General features: G+C 38.0%; 1 protein-coding gene across 2 annotated transcripts in view; it reads left to right on the top strand.

Annotated features, from left to right (window-relative positions):
• The window catches only part of zgc:172282 (leucine-rich repeat and fibronectin type III domain-containing protein 1-like protein), a 295,974-nt gene that overhangs the window by 204,335 nt on the left and 67,098 nt on the right, over positions 1 to 24,541 (top strand). The gene's annotated exons all lie outside the window — the stretch shown is intronic.

Genomic DNA, 24,541 nt, shown 5'->3' with positions numbered 1-24,541 from the left:
TAACAGGTAATTTACCATCCTTTAATATATACATAAAATATACTATGAAATGAAATTGTATATTTCTTATCCAGATGACATCATTGAAGTAGCATCAGATTTAAACTGTAGAAGATCAAACAGGCCTTGGAAGGGCTGCGGAGTCTGCAGTAAGTACCCTCTTTAATAAAAACCTTAAAGACAGAATTCTGACACCTTTTTGACTTAGATGGATTGGGAAGTTGAATTTAACTTGGTGTTACTTTTTTGAGACTCAATGCAAGATAGTCATATTCCTGGATATGTTTACTTAAGGCTGAACTAGCTGCCCACTGTGTTTTGTAATTTAGCGCTTATAGACCATCTTGCAGCAAAAAACACAGACTGAAGCAGACCGTCACGCACATAATTTCTTGCCATGGAACATGTAACAATGAAGGGTGTAAAACAGAGCAGACAGACCAGACCACTGGAATTTTGCCAAGAGATGTTTATTCAATAGTTGTCAACATAGAAAATACAACAAATCTGGTGAGGTATCACATGTCACTGATTTGGTTAACCCTTCACAATGTGAAATGTCGGACACTCATTTTATGTGTAACTATATCGAGCTGATATTGTGGCACCTCCTTTGATCCTGTAGTACCGACTCACATACACGGTAGCATTGCCTTGACTTATGATTAATGGATGGACAAAGGCAGCTTAGGGTCTCTCCTCCAAGTTTATGATGCAACTGGTAAATGAAAGGGGATAATGTGGCTTCTTGGGCAGCAATGTCTGCCCTCCAGCCTGCATTCAGAATCTAAATTGTACCCTAGAGTTTTACTGGCTGATGGATAGGGGTTCTGCCCACTACCACTTCATGTTTTAACTCAGTGAAGCGCCACAGCAACAGGATCTAGGTTTCACAGCAGGCACACTGTTTTATCTTCAGGACAAAAGGATGTTAGTGGCTACTATGTCCAGTTGAATTAAAAAATATTCCTGTAGAGATGGTCAAAAAGCAAACCCAGCACTCACTTACTTACAGGTGTGTGTGACACATGTATACCTGCATCTGGAAATGATCAATCATGTAATCATTGGGACAGGAGTGGCACCCAGTGTAATCTTTTGCTGCCTATCATCTTTAAAGTTTGAACTGTTGTGCGCCCAGAGATAGTATTCCACATACCTTGGATATAACAAGTAGTTATGTAAGCTGCTGTTGCCTGTCTGTTATCTCAAACAAGTCTGCCCTGGGTGATGAGATGGAGGTGTGTGGAATCCCAGTACATAGTAGTTTTTTTTAAATAATCAGACTATCCCGTCTGACAAAAACGACTATACCACATTCAACGACAATTAAATCTGATTACCTCCTAGTTCTGTTTCTTGGTTTTACCTTGTTCATCTTGTCATGTTCTCCATGTCTGGAGGCTTGGATGCATGGACTTGCTGGCATGTGATTGACTGATTCACTATTGGTGTTATGAACAATTGAAAAGGTGTAGCTAATAAAGTGGCAGATCAGTGTATGCTAAGGCCCTGACAATGGCTAGGAGTAGGTTTGGTGTGACTCAAAGAAATGTACCATGAGAGGCAAATTGATTGTGTTATCTCTAATTTAATAATCTATCCCTGTTTGATGTACTGGCCTCATAACAGTTGAAGCAAAGACAGTTACTTTTCAAGCCAAAGTTCTGACCCATTAAAAGAAAACCAGTTTCTTAGTACCAGCCTCTTTGATTGAGCATATTTGACTTTTTTATTCTTTATTGTACTTTATAGCATCTGTTTGTGTAAAACTAAACACATGCTCTTGTCAGTGCCATTCACTGCCAAAGCTTGTAATGACTCGTCTCTTGCTGTTTGTCATGCACCAGGCCCATGTTTGTGTTTATATTTGTTCTTTATCTTTGTTCCCTTATCAAACACTCTCATTTGCGTGTCTTATGTTATCTTTATCGCCTCCCTGTCAGCAGGAAGCTGCAGTAATACCCACCTCTTATGCATTTGCAGTATACAATGACCAAGACTGCATCTCACACTCACTCACAGACACAAATACCATGAAATGTGTGAATGCTTATGAGGGTCATAAACAAGAAGATGGACAGAGGTGAGGTGAATGTATGTGATAGATGGAGACAGGCTTTAACTCAGCAAATGAGAATAATCACAGCCATCTCACTCTTTTCTATACTGCCAGTAGCAGCTCATAATTTACTCAGGTCAATTTGTGTGTTTGTGCACACAGGTACTTGTGTGTGTGCCGAACAAAAAGCAGTGTGCACACAATATTGCTTCAGTGGGTTGCTCTTCGAGCACATGATGTATGCATGTGAGAGCATATGTGTAACAATGGATAAAATGTTTATATATATTAATTATGTAAAGGCAGTATTTTGCATGACAGTGCGTGCTGTGTAAGGGTCCTTGGCATCCATTTTGATGTATGGTAATGGAGTAAAAGCTTTTGCTGACTGTGCATTTGCATAAGCCCAGTAGATCATCAGCAAAGACGATGTGTGTAAGGGGGTAAACATGTAGCTAATCCAGCTCCCGTCAGAGCAGAACATCAGTATTAATGCATCTTCATGCTTGAATTATTCAACTCAGACTCTCTGTTTCTCCTTCACAAACACTTTTGCACTCGTCTACTTCTTTTTTTTCCAAATACAGCTCCCTTTTTCTGCATTTGCAGTTTTTTTGCTGTCTTTTCAACTTTGTGCATTTTTCTTTGTTTTTTTAATATTTAAAATCAGTAATCAGTGCTCTGAAACTTTGAATTTGAACTGAAGAACAGAGCAGAAAGATCAAAATGTAATATGTCCATTGCATGGGCCTGCTTTTGAGCTATTGATACCAGAATATGGTGTCACTGTTAAGCTATTGTCATTGAATATTCTGACTATACAGCTTGCAGGGTTAGTTTATTGGGTGTCAGGTTTGAGACTTTACAAAGCATTTACTGCATTCTGTTCACTAATTTTAGCAATTTAAATCAAATATTGAATTTTCAATGTATATTTTTTTCCTTACATATTGTTTACTTCATATTACTGTTATTATTTTTCAAGATTTTATTTTCATAATTCTAAATATTATGGTTTACAGCCAATGCAAAACCAAACATTCAGTTATCTATAAAGATTTGAATTATAAGCAATAAAAAATGTTTTTTTTTGTACAGACGTGTACTGAATGTGTGTTTGTGGGGTCTGTTGAAGCACTGATTCTAGCTGCAGTCCACATTTTGTGAATCACCCCCAAACGTTTGAATGGGCTTTGGATCACAATCGTCTAAAAACTGTTATTACCCCAGTTGCTTGAGCACTTTACGTTACTATGGTGTCATGATTACATTTGGGGAGGACCCAGATGCTAGGGATGGTTGAGGTGAAACAGAGTTAGAATAGCAGACAGAAGTAGTCTCAGGCAGGCTAACGGAGCAACGGATGTGATAATGGAAGAATACATCAGTACGTAATGACAACCAGTGAGCTCATATACTGAGTGAAGAATGGAGAATGACATAGAATGCAGGTGTGTGTAATCAGGGGATAATGTGGAGTAGCTGAGGTAGAAGAAAATGAAGGGAGACTGAGGGAGGGAGACTAGTTAACATGAATGGAGCTAAAGTTGGACACAGAGAAACTAACAAAGCAAAGGGAAAAGTCTAGCAAAGAGCTAAGAGAAATCCAAATGGACAAGGAACAGAACACAAGAAACTAAACTAAGAAACTAACCACAAAGAAATAAACTAATAAGGCAAGCCTTTCTAACAATAATGAGCACAAGGAATTGAACTGAATAAGGCAAGACTTTAAGAACATAATAAACAAGGAAATTATAAAACCACAAAGGAACTAAAACCTAAACACTTGTGGATCATGACACAGTGTTTCATTTTAATCTACTTTCCATTAAAATGCTTGAATTTACTTTAGAAAATTTAATTTCCTTTAGAAAATTACATAACATTAACAATTATTTTACCTGAAATGTCATGTTTTAATGTGGGGTTTTTATTAGCTGTAAGCCAAAGTCATCAGAATTAACAAAAACAAATACTTGAAATACATTGTGTTTGTGTGTATGTGTTGAATCTGTGTATATGAGTTAATAAATAATATACAATATACTGATATGTGAGTTTCACTTTTTCAGTAGAAATATTGAACCAAACAAACTTTTCAATGATATTCTAATTTATTAATGCCTGGTTCAGAAGGCTACATTTGAAAATTGTCGGTTGATTTCCAAAACCTTAGAGACCCCACACGTGACGATAAAAAATCGTTGGTATAAAAGGTTTGGTCCTACAGCGTGTGGTGTCCATCCCCCATGGCAAGCATGACACACCACACACAGACAGATTTCACTCACAAATGTTCAGATGTCAAACGGGAAATATCGCAAACCCTCTTGAGATCAAACAAGAGTTCAGAGTTATTCTGTTCCATGTTTCTGTCACCTCACTTTCTGATTGGCTATATGTCACATTCAACAGGCTGCATCCTTGTTTGTCCTCGGGAAATACCCCACATGATAGGATATCAGGCCAAGACAATCCAACATGTTGAAAATCCTTGATTTGATGTCGGAGCGGTCCCGACATCCTTCTGAGCAGACTTGATTGCTCTTAACACACCACATACAGCAGGAATATCTCATACGATTATCTTATGAGCCATCATAAGGGCATGTCGGAAGTGGAAAATTGGGTCAAAAATCGGCATTTAAAATCTTGCCATATGAACCAGGCATAAGATGCTTCCAAATATTAAGTCAGAACTGCAGATTTTAACCTGAAGGGTTGAGTAGGCCTGACTGTATCACTCAGACTGCACTGGACTGTTGCTCAGTGGTCCAAAGTACTTTTTTCGGATGAAAGTAAATTCTGCATGTCATTCGGAAATCAAGGTGCCAGAGTCTGGAGGAAGACTGGGGAGAAGGAAATGCCAAAATGCCAGAAGTCCAGTGTCAAGTACCCACAGTCAGTGATGGTCTGGGGTGCCGTGTCAGCTGCTGGTGTTGGTCCACTGTGTTTTATCAAGGGCAGGGTCAATGCAGCTAGCTATCAGGAGATTTTGGAGCACTTCATGCTTCCATCTGCTGAAAAGCTTTATGGAGATGAAGATTTCATTTTTCAGCACGACGTGGCACCTGCTCACAGTGCCAAAACCACTGGTAAATGGTTCACCGACCATGGTATCACTGTGCTCAATTGGCCTGCCAACTCTCCTGACCTGAACCCCATAGAGAATCTGTGGGATATTGTGAAGAGAACTTTGAGAGACTCAAGACCCAACACTCTGGATGAGCTAAAGGCCGCTATCGAAGCATCCTGGGCCTCCATAAGACCTCAGCAGTGCCACAGGCTGATTGCCTCCATGCCACGCCGCATTGAAGCAGTCATTTCTGCAAAAGGATTCCCGACCAAGTATTGAGTGCATAACTGTACATGATTATTTGAAGGTTGACGTTTTTTGTATTAAAAACACTTTTCTTTTATTGGTCGGATGAAATATGCTAATTTTGTGAGATAGGAATTTTGGGTTTTCATGAGCTGTATGCCAAAATCATCCGTATTAAGACAATAAAAGACCTGAAATATTTCAGTTAGTGTGCAATGAATCTAAAATATATGAATGTTAAATTTTAATTATGACATTATGGAAAATAATGAACTTCATCACAATATGCTAATATTTTGAGAAGGACCTGTACATTCGATTCCAAAGGAGTCTGTACCTCACCAGTCAAGGTTTCTCACCAGCAACCACCACAAAATCCCAAATGGCTACCTCAAACTTAAACAATATGCAGATCAAACTTACTGATAGCAAAAGGAGCATAGAAAAGAAAATCTTTATTTTTTGTAAAACAAAATAAGGATTTAAAACCAGCACTGTGGACCAAGCACAAATTTTTATTCATCTCAAAGTCTATCTCAGGCTTTACAAGACTCTAATCCATCCACAGGCATCAGACCCAATGTCATACCCCCCCCCCCCCCCCCCCCCCCCCCCCACACCCCCACCCCCACACACCCCTCATAGCAACATAGCAATCAGCTTCATTCGGCCCACCTGCATCATATAACCAGTCTCCTCATCGAACCTGTATCTTGCTCCATTTATACTCTGTCTGTTCACTCTTTGCAGAAACATACACTTCCTGTCATTATTTTGTCCTTTCTTTGACCTTACTAAAAATAAACCTTTTTACTTACGGTCAAGATGCCTAGTCCTCTGCATTCTGGGGTCCTCCGCTTTGCCAAATCTGACACCATGGCTCTCTTAGATAAATGTAAAATTAGTCCTTAATCCACCAGCTGAAATAAATACATGCTCCCTGGTGTCAACATTGCTTTTCTCTATAATATTTGATTTCAGTTGCTCCGATCCATACTCTCTGTGTTTTTCTTCCTCATTCTTTTTCTTCTGTCTAGATTTGATTTGTGATACAGCTGCTAAATTGAGTACATGACCTCCACAGTCAACACTGCACTTTAAATGAATTTAATCTCTCCATCCCATCTCTTTTCCTTTGTATCTATTTCTCCTTGTTGCCCCGACTTTACCCACCTCTCGTGTGGGCTGATAGGCCACAGGCAGTATGTGAATCAATAGTTTTAATAAATGAGAGGAGATTTCCCTATGGCTGTTAAAAATGTAACCTATTACATTTGGCCTTTTTGAGGTAGCTGGATGAGCGTCAATTCTGTCCTCCCATGTCAGAGCCAAAAATCACTCGGAAAAAGGCAGAGACAGACGGGAAAAGAAGCAGATCGCAGGCAAAATTGCTTAAAAACTGGCACAGAGACAGTATATTTCCTGTAAATTACCCCATGTTCACTGTCTAGCAGCTCTTTCAGATTGTTGAAAGGCTATTTGATAGTCTTGTGTTTAGTCACATTACATTATGGAGTCAGACCTGCATAGGCTTATCTTATGCTTAAATTCTTTGCACAAATTACTACAAAAAACAGCAAGTATTGTCTATTTTAAATTAAATACAGCTACAATAAAACATTTGTAACACATTTGCCTCAAAAGACATTGTAGAATGAATGTGAAAAAACAAATAAGTAAAACATATTTATTAATAAATGTTTGACTTTGACAATAGAAGACACATGCTCATGCACAGTATTGGTCAACTCTAACTTTATTTGAGGAAAATTCTTTAGCTTTTATAACATTCCAAGATTGGATTATTTCCCCATTATTCACAAGCCTTTAGCTCAGTGATGTCTGTTAGCTTTGGTGCTGGAAGTGCCTTCTTTGGAACGCAAACATTTTCAATCAGTGGTCTACAAGGGCATTACAGGATCACCAACCAAGATTGTGTTGACTTGGAGTTGTGCTTAGGGTCATGGTCTTGCACGAAGGTCCAATGATCAACAAGGTTTAATTTGTCAGCAAAAGTCATCACACTTCTCTTTAAAATGGTCTTGGTACTTCTGCGAATCCACGATTACAGGTACACGATCAAGATTGCTAATTCTTGATGCAGAACAACAGGCCCACATCACCAATGATCCATCTCCATACTTAATCTCCATAGTTAAGAAGATAAATCTTCTGTTCAGAAGCCAGATACACTGCTGGTCCATGAGTTCATCAATCTGTAGTACGGTTTGGCAAAACTGTCCAATTTCCACATAGCATCTTCTAGTCCACTTTTTGTTGGAATGCTTGTTGGAGTTCTTGTTTATTCTGTACGTGTTTTAGAGTTATTATAGAAGTACTTCATCAGGTCATCCCATAGGTGACTTACAGTACCACTGGAATTTATTTTAGTTGTACTGACTAAATGGCTAAGGGCCTTTGATGAAATTAAGAGCTTTTTTCCACAGGCAGGCAGGTTTGCAACTTGTTCCAATTTTTAAACTTTATGTAATGCTCCAAATGGTGTCTTTATGTCCTCGAACTGCTCAGGAATCAGGCAGCGGTTTGTTCTTGAACCCTTCATCACTGGGTTCAGGAACTAGGAAAAGGATCAGTCTCTCCTTGAACTGCTCAGGAACAGGACAATGCTGAGGTTTGTCCTCGAACCACTCAGGAACAGGATCAGTTCGGCCTCGAACCCCTCGTTACATCGAGTAAAATAATCTTCTTTTACTCAAGGCTTTGCAGGTGTGATGAAATAATCTCCTTTGTCAGATTTCGTAGAGACTCATTTCTCTTTTCTTTGAATGTGTTTCACCTTGGATACCTATATAGGTGGGATTGAGATACAAATCACATGAATCAAATTAAGTCATGTTTTAGAATTTCCAAAGGATTATTTTTTCTTTCAGTTCAAATCTTTGGTGGGTTTAACATTATAGATTACAATTTTACAATATAATGTACTTACTTAACATGTTTTGTCAAAAACAGTCAGTCTAACACAGTAAAGATGGAAGACAGAGCTGGCTCTGGGTAATATTTAAAATAGTATTAAAGAGGATGATTCAAAACAAGGTTGATGAGTCTTGTGCCAGAATATTTTTATTTCTTGGAACCAATACATACTCAAATTAGTTACAGTTGTAGATCATGTCCCTTTTGCCAAAAACAAAACATAATAAAAAAGCTGGACAAGCTTAAGGCTGTGAGCAAATTAGTTTCCAACTTGCTAATAATACACTTGCTATTCAGCTACTTTGAATTTGCACTATGATTCTGGTCTATTTGTTCTTCATTTTCCATTCTTTGTCACACACACTTTAATCTGACTGTCCATTACTCTCCGTTCCTCCCTTCTCATCTGTGTCAGCAGGAAGCTACAGTAATAGTCATCTCTTTAATAATCACCCGGCACACTGGTTCAGTTATATGAACAACTCGCCTGCGCACGCTCACTCACACACACACACACACACACCCACACACACACACGCACACACACACATTGATATGGTTACACACATCAAATAGCATGGTGTGAACGCTTCATAAAAAAGGACACACAGTGAATATGGACAGATGAAGTATAATAATCACAAACTATTAGCTTCTTTCTTAGCTGCCACTGCTTGCAATTTACTCACATAAATGTGTGGAGTTGTGAAATTGTCTTCATGTATATACTTATATGTAAATATTTCTTTATCTGTGTATATGTACAGGCAATGCAGAATAGATGAAAAAAATGCATGTGTAACAGGATAATTTGTAGTCTATATAGATTAAGGAAAACGTTACATCATATTACATAAAGGGTTCAGTTTTGCAAACAAGAACTTGTAGTTTTAGGCACTGTACTACAAGTTAATGTGGGTTTTTGATGTTGCCATATGGATGCCTATTTAAAGTAACAACCCTCTATCTGCATAAATAACATGCTATATTTAGCATACTGTATATAAAATATACCTTATTATACTGATAAAATATGCGTTTAACAGATGTTTTCCTGACTGAATGTTAAAGTTTAGAAATATAAATAAATAAGCAATTATCAAAAAGGAATTACATGAATGTAGATTTTTAAAGACAGGCTACAGTGAAGTATTAGTATACAAACGTTCTACAGGTCCTTCTCAAAATATTAGCATATTGTGATAAAGTTCATTATTTTCCATAATGTCATGATGAAAATTTAACATTCATATATTTTAGATTCATTGCACACTAACTGAAATATTTCAGGTCTTTTATTGTCTTAATACGGATGATTTTGGCATACAGCTCATGAAAACCCAAAATTCCTATCTCACAAAATTAGCATATCATTAAAAGGGTCTCTAAACGAGCTATGAACCTAATCATCTGAATCAACGGGTTAACTCTAAACACCTGCAAAAGATTCCTGAGGCCTATAAAACTCCCAGCCAGGTTCATCACTCAAAACCCCAATCATGGGTAAGACTGCCGACCTGACTGCTGTCCAGAAGGCCACTATTGACACCCTCAAGCAAGAGGGTAAGACACAGAAAGAAATTTCTGAATGAATAGGCTGTTCCCAGAGTGCTATATCAAGGCACCTCAGTGGGAAGTCTGTGGGAAGGAAAAAGTGTGGCAGAAAACGCTGCACAACGATAAGAGGTGACCGGACCCTGAGGAAGATTGTGGAGAAGGGCCGATTCCGGACCTTAGGGGACCTGTGGAAGCAGTGGCCTGAGTCTGGAGTAGAAACATCCAGAGCCACTGTGCACAGGCGTGTGCAGGAAATGGGCTACAGGTGCCGCATTCCCCAGGTCAAGCCACTTTTGAACCAGAAACAGCGACAGAAGCGCCTGACCTGGCCTACAGAGAAGCAGCACTGGACTGTTGCTCAGTGGTCCAAAGTACTTTTTTCGAATGAAAGCAAATTCTGTATGTCATTCGGAAATCAAGGTGCCAGAGTCTGGAGGAAGACTGGGGAGAAGGAAATGCCAAAATGCCAGAAGTCCAGTGTCAAGTACCCACAGTCAGTGATGGTCTGGGGTGCCGTGTCAGCTGCTGGTGTTGGTCCACTGTGTTTTATCAAGGGCAGTGTCAATGCAGCTAGCTATCAGGAGATTTTGGAGCAGTTCATGCTTCCATCTGCTGAAAAGCTTTATGGAGATGAAGATTTCATTTTTCAGCACGACCTGGCACCTGCTCACAGTGCCAAAACCACTGGTAAATGGTTTACTGACCATGGTATCACTGTGCTCAATTGGCCTGCCAACTTTCCTGACCTGAACCCCATCGAGAATCTGTGGGATATTGTGAAGAGAACGTAGAGAGACTCAAGACCCAACACTCTGGATGAGCTAAAGGCCGCTATCGAAGCATCCTGGGCCTCCATAAGACCTCAGCAGTGCCACAGGCTGATTGCCTCCATGCCACGCCGCATTGAAGCAGTCATTTCTGCCAAAGGATTCCCGACCAAGTATTGAGTGCATAACTGTACATGATTATTTGAAGGTTGACGTTTTTTGTATTAAAAACACTTTTCTTTTATTGGTCGGATGAAATATGCTAATTTTGTGAGATAGGAATTTTGGGTTTTCATGAGCTGTATGCCAAAATCATCCGTATTAAGACAATAAAAGACCTGAAATATTTCAGTTAGTGTGCAATGAATCTAAAATATATGAATGTTAAATTTTCATCATTACATTATGGAAAATAATGAACTTCATCACAATATGCTAATATTTTGAGAAGGACCTGTATATTGAACATAAATATGGTGCCTCGTTAGCCAAGGGGGTGCCCATCAAGAAAGCTTTTATAGTAAGCCTTTTGATCAGTCTTAATCTGCAAATGTCCTTGAGTTGAATCAAAAAGTGTACAGTAATTGAAATAAATTTACAGTTAATACTTATTTTTGTATAAAAAAGGATGTCTTTATAGTGTTAGATTGCATGGGATAATTGCATCTTCACAATGCCATCGGGTTAAAACGGTGTATGAAATTTTTCATAGTTATTCTTAACAAAACTGGGGTGTCAAAGCTTACTTATCCAAGACAGAAAGTGGATCCAAACCACGAGCCAGACATAAAATAAGCACCAGAAGATTCTCCCAGCAAAGTTCTCTAAAGATGAGTGGAGGGCATGAACCAATTTAAGGGGGAGCACAGCAAAACACTTGAGATTTGCTACCATCATGCATAACTGAATTGAGATAGAATTAGCACACAGTGTAATAAATCCATAAAAAAAAAAAAACAGAAAAGCACTTACAAAGCTCAGACCTCCTCCAAGGCAATAGGGTAATTTCTGCATGTCAGCTTTTTCCTATACTGATGAGCTATACTTTTGGATGACTTCTAGCCACTGGATTTTAGCAGCTGACAGTCTGATAAACCATGTGGGAGTTCCAAGTAATCGCACCGTGGTCTCTCAATGATAAAGAATCATTCAAAATAGTTTCTGGATTGAGATGGTGCTCCGCATCACCACCAAACTCTAATCATCTGTTTATTGTCCTAATACACACCTTGTCTGAAGGCTTCTTTCAAATCCCTTCATAACCTTTTGAGATATTTTACTAACAGACAGACAGACAGACAGGGAAACCCACTCTGACACAAATATAACCTCCTTGGTGGAGGTGAAAATGCTGGGCTTTCTAGATCTGGACATTAACATGTACATGGCATCAATTACACCTTTACTGAAAAGATGCATTAAAAAATATTCTTCGCGTTTATGCTTTATCTTATGATGGACATCTTTGTAAAGAGAAAATTTATATTGTGTCAGAAAATTTTGTTTTACTACACCTCAAAGCTTGGCCTTCAATATATGAACTGTGAACTTTCCTCTATAGTCACCTCGCATTAATGAGTTTGAACATCAAAGGGAGACTTGACTATTATTATACTGTTGGGTTATACTGCTTAATGATTTGATCCACAAACCATTTGGATCCATGTGGGTTTAGTGCAGCTGTCATTCAAGTGAAACAGGTGCAGGCAAAAATCAGTGATTTTGAGACTGTGTGGCATTAAATCTTTAATGAACAATCTACAAGCCATGTAGCAATCCCCTGGCCTCGTGTGTTTTACAGGAGGCAGGGAGCAGGTGAAGAGAGATGATGGCAGCAGCCTACCATTTAATGATCCAATAAGGTGGCTGAACATTGCAAAATAACAGTAGTAAAATACATTGAATTCTGCTTTTAAGAGTAAACCTACAGATTACTACAGAGGCATAAAAGTTTAATTCTAAAGCCAAATAATCTATGTTTAAATGAGACAGCTGTATGAGGTGAAAGAAAAAGAAAAACAAAAACAGCTAAACAACCGTTAGTTTTGCTAATTCAGAATGCTTTTAATCCAGAGTTTTTTCTGGTTTTATTTTATTGCCTGTTGGTTGAGACCTGGAGATGATGTGTGAAGAAATGTACTTTCAAGTAGAGTAATTAAACAACTAATTTCCACTAAAATGCAGTGACTGTATAGAGTGACAGAGAGAGACGTTGAATACTTTTGAATATGGAACCCTGTTCTGTGAAATGTAGAAATATTTAAAAAATTTTCCCACAATAGCTGCATGATTTAGAAAAGTATAAAGTGTAAAGCTGCTGGTTTACTAGCTATAAAGACATCCCAAATATGACTTCATCTGAATCTGTATGGTGGGATGAACCACTACATGAAAGCAAAGCCACAGCATTTAAGTTTCCACTAAAACGAGGTAGATATTTCTGTGCCTTATGGTAATTCAAATTTGTCTTTTGTTATTGATTCAGTCATTTACCAAAATGTATTGGGATTAAAAAAAAAATGTTGTAATGAAAAATTGATTAACAACAATTAATTAAATTAAATATTTTATTTTACACTTAAAGTTACATTTGAAAAATCTAAATCTGGCAACAATTAGATAATTCATGAATTAAAATCCTGGAATTGTTTAGGGTGTACTATCTTCAGACCATGTCAATAATAGTTCTTCCCTTACATTTTCACTCTTGACTTGTCAGCAATCTTCCTTTTGTATTTGTAGGGATCTCACATGTCCAATGATGATCAAGGGAAAGAAAAGATTTAAACTTCCTCCCTCTGGCTTTCCAGTTTTGCTTAGCCTACATCTGTGTTGTTATTATGAATATGAATATATTATTTAATATTTTTATTTACATATTTCAATCAACAAACTCTTCACCATGCTAAAACAATCCAACTAAACTACCAAGCAGAATGAAAGAATAAGGAAGACTAATGGGCTATGTACAGGGGTTGGACAATGAAACTGAAACACCTCTCATTTTAGTGTGGGAGGTTTCAAGGCTAAGTTGGACCAGCCTGGTAGCCAGTCTTCATTGATTGCACATTGCACCAGTAAGAGCAGAGTGTGAAGATTCAATTAGCAGGGTAAGAGCACAGTTTTGCTCAAAATATTGAAATGCACACAACATTATGGGTGACATACCAGAGTTCAAAAGAGGACAAATTGTTGGTGCACGTCTTGCTGGCGCATCTGTGACCAAGACAGCAAGTCTTTGTGATGTATCAAGAGCCACGGTATCCAGGGTAATGTCAGCATACCACCAAGAAGGACGAACCACATCCAACAGGATTAACTGTGGATGCAAGTGGAAGCTGTCTGAAAGGAATGTCCGGGTGCTAACCCGGATTGTATCCAAAAAACATAAAACCATGGCTGCCCAAATCATGGCAGAATTAAATGTGCAGCTCAACTCTCCTGTTTCCACCAGAACTGTCAGTCGGGAGCTCCACAGGGTCAATATACACGGCCGGGATACTATAGCCAAAACTTTGGTCACTCATGCCAATGCCAAACGACGGTTTCGATGGTGCAAGGAGCGCAAATCTTGGGCTGTGGGCAATGTGAAACATGTATTGTTCTCTGATGAGTTCACCTTTACTCTTTTCCCCACATCCGGGAGAGTTACGGTGTGGAGAAGCCCCAAAGAAGCGTACCACCCAGACTGTTGCATGCCCAGAGTGAAGCATGTGGGTGGATCAGTGATGGTTTGGGCTGCCATATCATGGCATTCCCTTGGCCCAATACTTGTGCTAGATGGGCGCGTTACTGCCAAGGACTACTGAACAATTCTTGAGGACCATGTGCATCCAATGGTTCAAACATTGTATCCTGAAGGCGGTGCCGTGTATCAGGATGACAATGCACCAATACACACAGCAAGACTGGTGAAAGATTGGTTTGATGAACATGAAAGTGAAGTTGAACATCTCCCATGGCCTGCACAGTCACCAGATGTAAATATTATTGAGCCACTTTGGGGTGTTTTGGAGGAGTGAGTCAGGAAACGTTTTCCTCCACCAGTATCACGTGGTGACCTGGCCACTATCCTGCAAGAAGAATGGCTTAAAATCCTTCTGACCACTGTGCAGGACTTGTATATGTCATTCCCAAGTCAAATTGATGCTGTATTGGCCGCAAAAGGAGGCCCTACACCATACTAATAAATTATTGTGGTCTAAAACCAGGTGTTTCAGTTTCATTGTCCAACCCCTGTACAATATAAACAAGTTGATCAAAGATGGTTGAAAACCATGACCAAAAGAGCGATGCAACATTACCATGCAATGTTATTTATGTTTGAGAACCAAGGATTATCTTGAAGAATCTGGAAGTGAAGTTAAGTTTGTCTTGGAACCAACTTAGGCAATAATTGTCATACCTTTCAACAACCATTCACAATGCAAGATCGGATAAAATATTATTTTAATAAAATAATATTTTAAAGAATGATCTGCTGAATAAAACCAACCTTCTGGATGACCAATTTTCAATGGTGGTTAACTAGCTGCCTTTATTTATTAAAATAATATTTAAAGAAATATTATTAAGGAAATAGTAAAATAATATTTAAGGAAATATTATTTTGAAAACCAAATCTTTCAGGAGAAATTGGGCTTAATGGTGTTTACTTAGTTATCAAGTTTAGTAAAATAATATTTAGGGAAATATAATTTTACTAGATTGAAAACCAACAACCTTTTTGGGTAAATAATCTTTAGCAGGCAAGCACGTGTTCTTAGCTGTTAGCAGTTGAAGCTAACAAAAGGGGCTTATAGCTTATCATCAGAATCAAACACATACCTTTAAAATACCATTAATAAAAGGGTTAAAATGCATAAGTGCAGACAGCACGTTGTGGTCGATCTGTGTTTAAAATCACCCTTTAAATAAAGTTTGTCTTAACTTTAAAAAAACACAAACACAGAACACAAACTGAGCATGTGTGCTGAGCAGATAATCTGCTAGCACTAAGATGGCTGATTTTTTAACACAAACAAAACCAAATGTCACAAAACAAAAAATGTTTAGATTATTTCATTCCAGACAACTTCTCTCTGCCCAAATCTAACCTCTTAGGTGAACCGTGCTAAGGAAAAGTTGTCCAGTGTGACGAAGTTTGAAGAAAACATCCACAGTGAACGCCACAGCTAACCTCTGTAGCTGTGGGGAGGGGCGACTCGCTCTGTCGGCCGGCCAAACTGCATGTTGCTGCTGTAACTACGGTGATGCGGTCCCGTTGTCGTTCCTTCAGACCGGGAAACTGCTCCACTAGGCGTTGTAGAGACAGGGTCTCTGCTGGGAACTCTCTATAACACAGTTTGCTTCTGTAGACCTCAGAGAGAAAAGTCAAGCCACGCTTGTACCCTAATTACCCCTGTTAATGAATAAATACCGGATACCCAAACAACAATTCATCCGTACTTAACTCAGTGCATATGATTGTGATCGTATGACACTCTTGTATCCAGTTTGAAGTGTTATGTCTGTTTGCCTCCATCCAGTTCCCCTGGAGACCCGTGTGGAAGAGACACGATGTAGCGAAAGCGGCGATTTTATTTGGACAGTGATGTCAAGGGAAATCCACTGTTACCCCTTTTCCTGGCTGTGCTGGAAGTGGGTTAATGCAATTTATTTTGAAAGTTCCGGAAAAGTTCATACTGGCCTTTCATTTTGTAACCATGGCTGGGGTCCCAACATTTGCAAAGTCTCATTTTCAGCTGGTAAGGGATTTGAGGTCTTAATCTGGGCATTACTTTTACTTTAAAAAGCTCAGTCAGCTGGTGCTACATGTAAGCACCTCTCCAATTGACATGTATACTTGTGGCAAATATTAAAATGTATGAGAAGAATTTATTTTAGCTAAATCAAGAAACAAATACTGTATGGCCAACATGCAGTGTGTTTGGGCTTTCAACCTTAATTATTTTAAATTCTTCTTCAATTCTTCCTGTGTAAGTTATACAGCATGTGTTTATGGGCTTTCATGCCTTGCGGAACATTTAATACCGTCTACACTTTTGCACATTTTGTTAAGTTAAAACCACAAAGTTCAATATATTTTATTTGGATATTATGCAGTAGGTCTGCACCACATAGTTCATGATTCACAAGACAGGTTTTTATTACCATTTTGCACAGCTATTGTTTACACCAGATATTTCCATACACTGTATGGAAAAAAACCACATAACCATAACCATCTCACTGTCTGACATTTAGCCTAAACATTTCATGTTTGTGGTCAGTTAGGATTATCCACCTTATTTTTCTCTTTGTTAAATGATAGTATGAATGTGACTTTCTTCGAAGTCTGATGTTTACATACGGTTAGATTACTGCGCTATTAATGCCCAGATGATTATGTTATGGGTTGGAATGTTGCTAATTAAGTTCCAACATTTCAAATAAATAGACACACACCTGCAGATGTGAGGCAACACTTCAATTCTGCTTACTTGTGTGACATCATGGAAAAGAATAAAGGAATCAGACATGATATCCACAAGAGAATTGTGGACCTCCGCAAGATTGGTTTATCCTTGCGAGACATTTCATCTTTTCAGACAATATAAGCACAAGAATGTCAAAACCTGTTTTGGTACAAAATGTATGTATCAACCCCAGAACAGAAGCTAAAAGACTAGTAATATCCACAGTGAAACAATTCCTGTAACATACTGGCCTGTAAGACCCATCATTGAGGAAGACACCATTATTCCAAAAGTAACATGAAAAGTTAGATTATCGTTTATAAATGCACACAGGAACAAAGACTTTTTAGAGACATGTCCTGTGACCCAATGAAAGTAAAATTTATATATTTGGTCATAATGACATTATATTTGGGGGAGCACAAAGGGGGGAGCTTTCTAGCCTGAGATCACCATTCCACTTATGAAGTACTGGCATGGCAGCATCCTTACGTATGGGTGTTTTGCTGGAGGAGGGACTGGTGAAGATCACATTATAAGGTAAGAACATTACATTGAAATATTAACATAGTGATGGCTTAAGGACAACAAAGTCAATATTTTGGAGTGACCATCACAAACCACCCAGAGGAAATTTTTGAACACAGGTAAAAAGTGAATGTGAGAAGGGGGTTACAAGCCCAAAATTCTAGCAAACTAAATACCTTTTGGTAGGATGCTCACATTTTTTAAAACACAGTTCTATTACAAACTAAGGCAATGTATGTACATTTCTGGAATTTAAGAAAGTAATGTAAAATTTTTTAAAGTTTAAGTCTGATTTAATGTCAGACAGCTAGAAATATACAGTGTATGTATTCAATCAGAGAAATATAAAGGTGAACAACAAACAACAATCCCCCCACATCACAGATGGACAAAATACATTCTCAGTGCACAATAATAATAGCAATAATAAATGCAACTCCCACCAACCCACCCAGATCAGCTGATGTGCTGTTTCCTTTATGCATACATGTTTGCATACATTATATATATAAACAGTGTCCATCTATCTGATGAAATGCTCAAAAGTTACATGTTTTATCCATTGTGAATGTTTTTCCCCTACATTGTGCTGCTAAAACTCTGTAGTTGCCTCTAGGCAAAGCCATAAATGTTCTCAAAAACACCTACCTGTACTGTAAATCTGTCTTTATCCAAGACTGATAGAAACACTCTGATCTATCTCTGTGTCACAAAACTGTCAAAAAGCCATAATCACCCAAATAGTAATGCAACCCGTGATTCCGCAGAACGGAAACTAATGCTGCTGTTTGAGTCATGGACACGGTGGTTTAGAGGGGACAGCTGAAGGAGCCATTTTATTTTGACTATATTTGTGCAGGTCTAAATCCCTAATAGAGCTCAGCGGCATGAGGGTGCACTGGGGCCAAGAAGTTCATTCTCAAGATAAACAAACAGCCTCACACGCTTCCCTGTCTTCACAAGCACACCAATAGATGCACAAATAGACTGACTTTTTCTCTTGTCTTTTTTCTTTCAAACACACTCAGGTTGAATAATGGCCCCAGTGAGGGGGGCGCCTACGAGGAAAGCTGTCAGTTTAATTGAATCCAGTATTCTCCATTCTCCCTGCCTGCTAATTGATTCTGTCAGGCTCGTCTGCTTTATCCAAAGAGACTGACATTTTCCCCTGCATGGCCATGATTGTCACACAGCGAGTGAATGTATGTGTATGTTTTTGTGTTTCTTTAAGTGTGTTGACATGCAGATTCTCGCCCTTGCATGCTATTTATTTTGTGTTTTATAAACCTGCATGAATGTGCCTGTTTTGCCGTATGTTACCCAAATATGTTTTGTCTGTTTTTTATGTTCATCATCTGAACATTTGGAATTTTGTCTCAAGTGTTGCAAACTGCATTAAACTAACTTTAAGTCTAAAATTTCACAACCTATTACCGTTTTTAGATAAGTTTTTAAATTCCATTTTGACCTGGTTACTTTTACTGTTAGGTCTCTTTATAATGTTTGAAAAAAATGTGTGTTGATCTTAAGAATATGTATTAAGAGCAAAATTCCTTTAAATGCTTCAATCAGTTTTGATATTCGAATTAAATTGTCTCATGAAAAAATATATGTATAAAAAAAAACAACAATTATTGCTGTTTATGGTTGTGGTGTTGTGCTATCTGATATCAATGATAATATTAATGATTCATTGTCACTGGCAGAATAATCCTTTTATGCCTTTATCCACATTCTTGTCAAAAGTTAAATATTAATCAGAATTATATTTATTGGCCAAGCTCGTGTGCACAAACAAGGGATTTGGCTTCACTTTCAGCACTCACATCGTACCGACATTAACTATAAATATAAAAACTTTAGATGAAATAAAAAATAAGAATAAAAAAGCAGTATGCACGTGTATGTATATGTACAGCCATTTTTTTATATATATATTTAAAGAAAAAAGAGAGGCAGGTTGTAATGGTGCAAACATGCTCATTTTGTTTTACAGCAGAATAGCTGACTAGTCTGGCTGTGAGGTGTTCTTTGTGTTCTTCAGAGAGACAGCCTCCAACAGGGGAGGAAGTGTGGGGGGAGGTCTCCGGAAGTCATCTCCACAGTCTTGAGTGGGTTAAGCTTCAGGTGGTTTTGACCACACCAGCCACACCAGCCAATCCACCTCCTAACTATATGCAGACTCATCATTGTCCTGGATCAGACCAATGACAGTGGTGTTTTTAAAAGCTGTTATCAGCCCTGTGGCTTTTTTAAGAGGGAAAAATATTGCTGAAAATTGTCTGAATAGCTGTTTCATCCATCTCATAGAGATAGGGACAAGTTACAAGGTACACCAAACAAATCCATAAAGTAGTAGTTTACTTTTTAAATCAAGCAAAGAACATTTAATGGTGACATTTTAAAAATCGTTTTAACAACTTTTAGTTGTTTAGCGCAGTTAATCCTGTTAACTATAACCGCATCTCACATATTTCATGGTAGGCAGAGGTTTAAAGCTCTGAAGCAGGGTTGTCCAAAGTGCAGCAAAAGGGTATTTTGTGGCCCCCTGAATGATTTTGCACTGCCTCTAACTGCAATTAAAACATGGTACAAATTTAGACTCCTAGAACAGGCACATTGCCATTTTCTTATTTTTTAACTGGCAAATACAAATATTCTTAGAATGGAAAGTATTAGGGGCAACAACAAGTATTCATGTTTTATTTGCCATGTTTGTTTTTTTTTTTTTTTTCTTTTAATTTCATAGTACATCAAACCAGAGTAACATCCAGCAACCTTTACTCAACAACAGATGTGGACACTTTTGAGGTATATACATACTCTGCAAGAACAGAGCAATTTGTTCTCTCCCCCATGGCTGCAAGAACTAAACTACAATATTGTGTTCTTACAGACTGGGTTTGGGAGCTCTTGCTGCTTGTCCTTGATACATCATCAGGGCAGAATTGAGAAGGCCTTAGAAGAAAGAGTAACCAATGTCCCATTTGTGTTGTTGAGCATAACCCTAAAATGCTCAACATTTAAAAATAAGAAATTCTGTAGACCAAAACAGAAAAGAAACAACCCAAAAAATACGCAACCATATGCCTTTTTTAAATAAGGTTAACTTGCAAGATTCTTTGTATGATTTAGATCCCTGGTCTTTTCAGATTTATGGAAAAAACTGACTACTTTGTTTCATCATAATGCTGCATGTTTCGTCACTGTTGAGGGTACTCCCTAGACAGGTCACCGGTCCATTATAAGGCAACACAAAGAGACATAACTGTGCTAGCACACGCTCCTACCTAAGGGCAATTCAGAGAGACTTGTTAGCCTAACATCTGTCTAAATGGATTAAAGGAGGAAGCAAGACGCCCTTGAGGAAACTTAAGCATGCACAGGAAAAACATGCAAACTCCATGCAGAAAAGCCTAAGCTAGGTTTCAAACTAGGTCCTTCTTGCAACATAGCTAACAACTATGTCACTGTGCCTTTACAAAATAGATTTTAATATCTAATTTTGCAATAGATGTTTGACTGTAAGTGTTGTCTTCCAGAGCAGTCAAAACAATACATGTAACAGCACTGGACCATGATGCCAATATACAGTTACAAAATGATATGAGTATTGGGCCTAATACTGATACTGACACAGACCCACCTCCAAGAAACAGAGCATAACATTAAAATTTCAAACTTTACCTAAAAGTTACCTAGGTACCTAATACTGCTAAAAACAGTGTTATTAAAATAAATATTAAGTGTTGCTGACACCCTGACCAGATACATTTCAGGGTCTTGCTTTGTAAGTGATCCATAAGGTTTTCTATCACAAACAGCTCATTTCATTATTACTAAATCAAAAAGAAACTATTATGCCTTGACTAGCAATAATATTTCTTACATCCAGGGCCCTTCAAATATATAAAAAAGAGGAGAAATCAACGAGAAAAGCACTGTCAGGAGGTTCAATAAAGAGCAGTTAACTTTTTGTCAAGCATCGTCTTGTTGTCTATTCTTATGGAAACGAAAACATTTTACTAAAGTCTCCACACAGCTATCATTTTTATTTTACTACATGTCAGCATTTGATGTATTGTACTTACCTCTGTCCAGGCACTCCAGGCCCTCTTTGTTGTGCAGTCAAACAATATCAGCTTGGCAGTGAGGAAAAATCATGCACCTTTATCTCACAAAGCAAAAAAAAAAGTTGCGACCAAAATTTAACCTGGTAAAGTTCCTTTGACAATTGACACTGCAGCAGGGGATTGAGAAGGACACACACTCCGTTTAAGAAACAATACATATAATCTTCACTACTCCCTCAGAGAAACCAAAGACCAGTGTGAAACATTGAGGACGTTAAAAAATCATCCAGGTATATTAAAGTCAGGTTTAGAATGAAACTTACTTCTAAATAAAACTAGCCACATTCTATAAAGACCCCCTTAATGTAACTCGTGTTTTCCAACAATGTACTCCATGTTTATCAATGTCGTGGCAATGCTGATTTAGCTGATTTCTCTGGGCCCTTAAATAATACAGACCAGAAAGGATGAGCTTGCTTTATACCAAGGAGACCGTAACTGTATTTGAAATGGGGCAGACTCCTCAGCTTCTGATGTGATTGTTGCATTGATTTTGTTACTTCAAGTCAGCATGCAATGTCTCAGCACAAATCACTTATGCATATCAAAGCATAACCTTTATAAAATCTACATGTCATGTCAGTGCCTTATGTAGACAAAGTAAATATTTAAATTGCCATAGCTTTTTAGGGACACATGAAGGTTAACTGTCTGAGAAGAAGAAGCTGCTTGTATTTATGTTTAAATTCTGGGCGGTCAAATCAAGACTTTTGACGGAGTGTCTTGTCAGCATCTGTCTTCCCTTTCCTTCTTTTTTTCTTTTAGAAGCGGGCTGTCTGTCATTTTAGTTGTGTTCTTGTCCACCTGTTTCATTACTACATTATTACTCCTTGTGTTCCCTTTTGTTCTGCCTTCAGCCATCATGTGTGGCCAATGAATTTAGTTCTTCCTCCACACTGTATGAACACAAAATGCAGGCTGCACAAATAATCTCACATTAGTCTCAACACAGATTATCCATTTGTGTCTGGGTGATCAAATACAAAGTAGAAAATAAGAAAGAAAAAAAATAGAGTTTTGGGGTCACTAGCGATTCTGGTTCTACTAAACACAAGACAAGTTGTAAGAAAAAAAGCTTAGTGTATCCCACAACAATTCATTCAGATTTTTATACAGCCTTTGACTCTCCTCCTATTTGGCAAAATAAAACAAATGTCTGAGAAACATTACAGAATTTTACACCTGTGATGAGTGTATAGTAGATTAAAGCTCAGTACCAAATGTCAACCTCTGGTGATTACTAAGCTTGTACCAGAGTGTTTTTATGGAGTTCTTGGAATCTAAATATTTTTAGTTTATTTTTATTGTTCTCAGAACTGCTGCTTTGTCAAAAACAGTGCTGAATTGTTTCTAAGCATGGAAACCCGTAGATTGTTTTTTCACTGTATGAGACATTCTTTTGGTAAAACATATCGAACATATTTTAGGAAAAGCAAGTATAGCACATGGATGCCTTTTTGTTTTTTTAATATATTTTCCTTTCTATTATTTGCCTGCGTCCTGTATAATCCATATTGGATACACATTTAAAATCAACCAAGTAAATATTAAACTGCAAACTATAGGTCCTTTAATTGCTTGGTATGGGTCAACTTGTCAGTAATAGTATTCATGGTAAGCCTTCTCAAGATCGAGTCTGTGACAATTGGAGGATCTTGACTTTGCAGAGGACATCACAAGTGGCAGCCTACACACACAAAGTACATGCAACTCTCCAAAAAGGCATAAATAAACAACCTAAGAATCAACACCAACAGGCTGGAGATAATGAAGATTAATTTCAAGCAGGAGCTTTCACTAAAACTAAACACAGACAGAGAAGACAACATCAGAAGTCACAAAAATTAAGCTGGGTTTGCATTCAACCCCTCATAAACCATCTGGAGGTCTAAAGGGGTAATGCCCATCAGGAGTGTTGTTTGGTTAGGTTAATTTTTTATATGGAAGACCCATTTGATATAACTTCCAATCAGATGTCTTGAGATGTCATTTCAGTGTGTCTACAAAATAGTCCTTCCACATGATGCCATCTATTTTATGCAGTCCACCAGTCATGCAGCTCCAACAAAATACTCCCACAACATGATGCTGCCACCCCATACTTAGGAAACAGGATTATGTTTTCAGGCTTACCAGGTTATATTCATTATGGCCTAACTGTAATGTTAGTTTAATCAGACCAGAGGAGATTTTGTCCTTCAGTGCATATTCAAACTGAAATCTGGCTTTTTATGTTGCTTTTGGATTAGTGACTTCTTTCTCACTGAGTGGCGTTTTAGGCTATGGTAATACAGGATTTGTTATCATCTTCATCTAGCATCTTTTGCTTTTGTTCTGGGACTGATTTCACACTCAAATAAATGTTCACCTCTGGGACACAGAAACCTTTTTTCTTTCCTAAATGTTTGATGATTGGACACTCTCATGCTGTTTGTACTTGAGTATTATTGTTCGAACAAATAATTATGACCCGTTCAGGCATTTGTTATGGTACCAAAGAAATGGATCAGACTGGAAGAAGTCCACAATTATCTTCCTGATTTCTTGGTTGATTGATTTAGATTTTTTTCACAATACACAGGGAAGCAGTGTGATTGAGGTGTTGCATTTCCTCAGATACATCCACCATTGTATCTTTACTGAGCCTAAATGTTGTAAAAAAACAGCTTATAAAATGTTTTAAAGGCAAAGAAACCTTAGTGTATGTAAACATCTGAATTTGAAGAAACTAATAGAGTAATCTGAATATACATCTGCTGTTGTTTTTTAGCATT

This window comes from Girardinichthys multiradiatus, chromosome 18 (genome assembly GCF_021462225.1).
Source record: "Girardinichthys multiradiatus isolate DD_20200921_A chromosome 18, DD_fGirMul_XY1, whole genome shotgun sequence".
NCBI classification, from domain to species: Eukaryota; Metazoa; Chordata; class Actinopteri; order Cyprinodontiformes; family Goodeidae; genus Girardinichthys; species Girardinichthys multiradiatus.
This window is presented reverse-complemented; position numbering and strand designations above follow the sequence as displayed.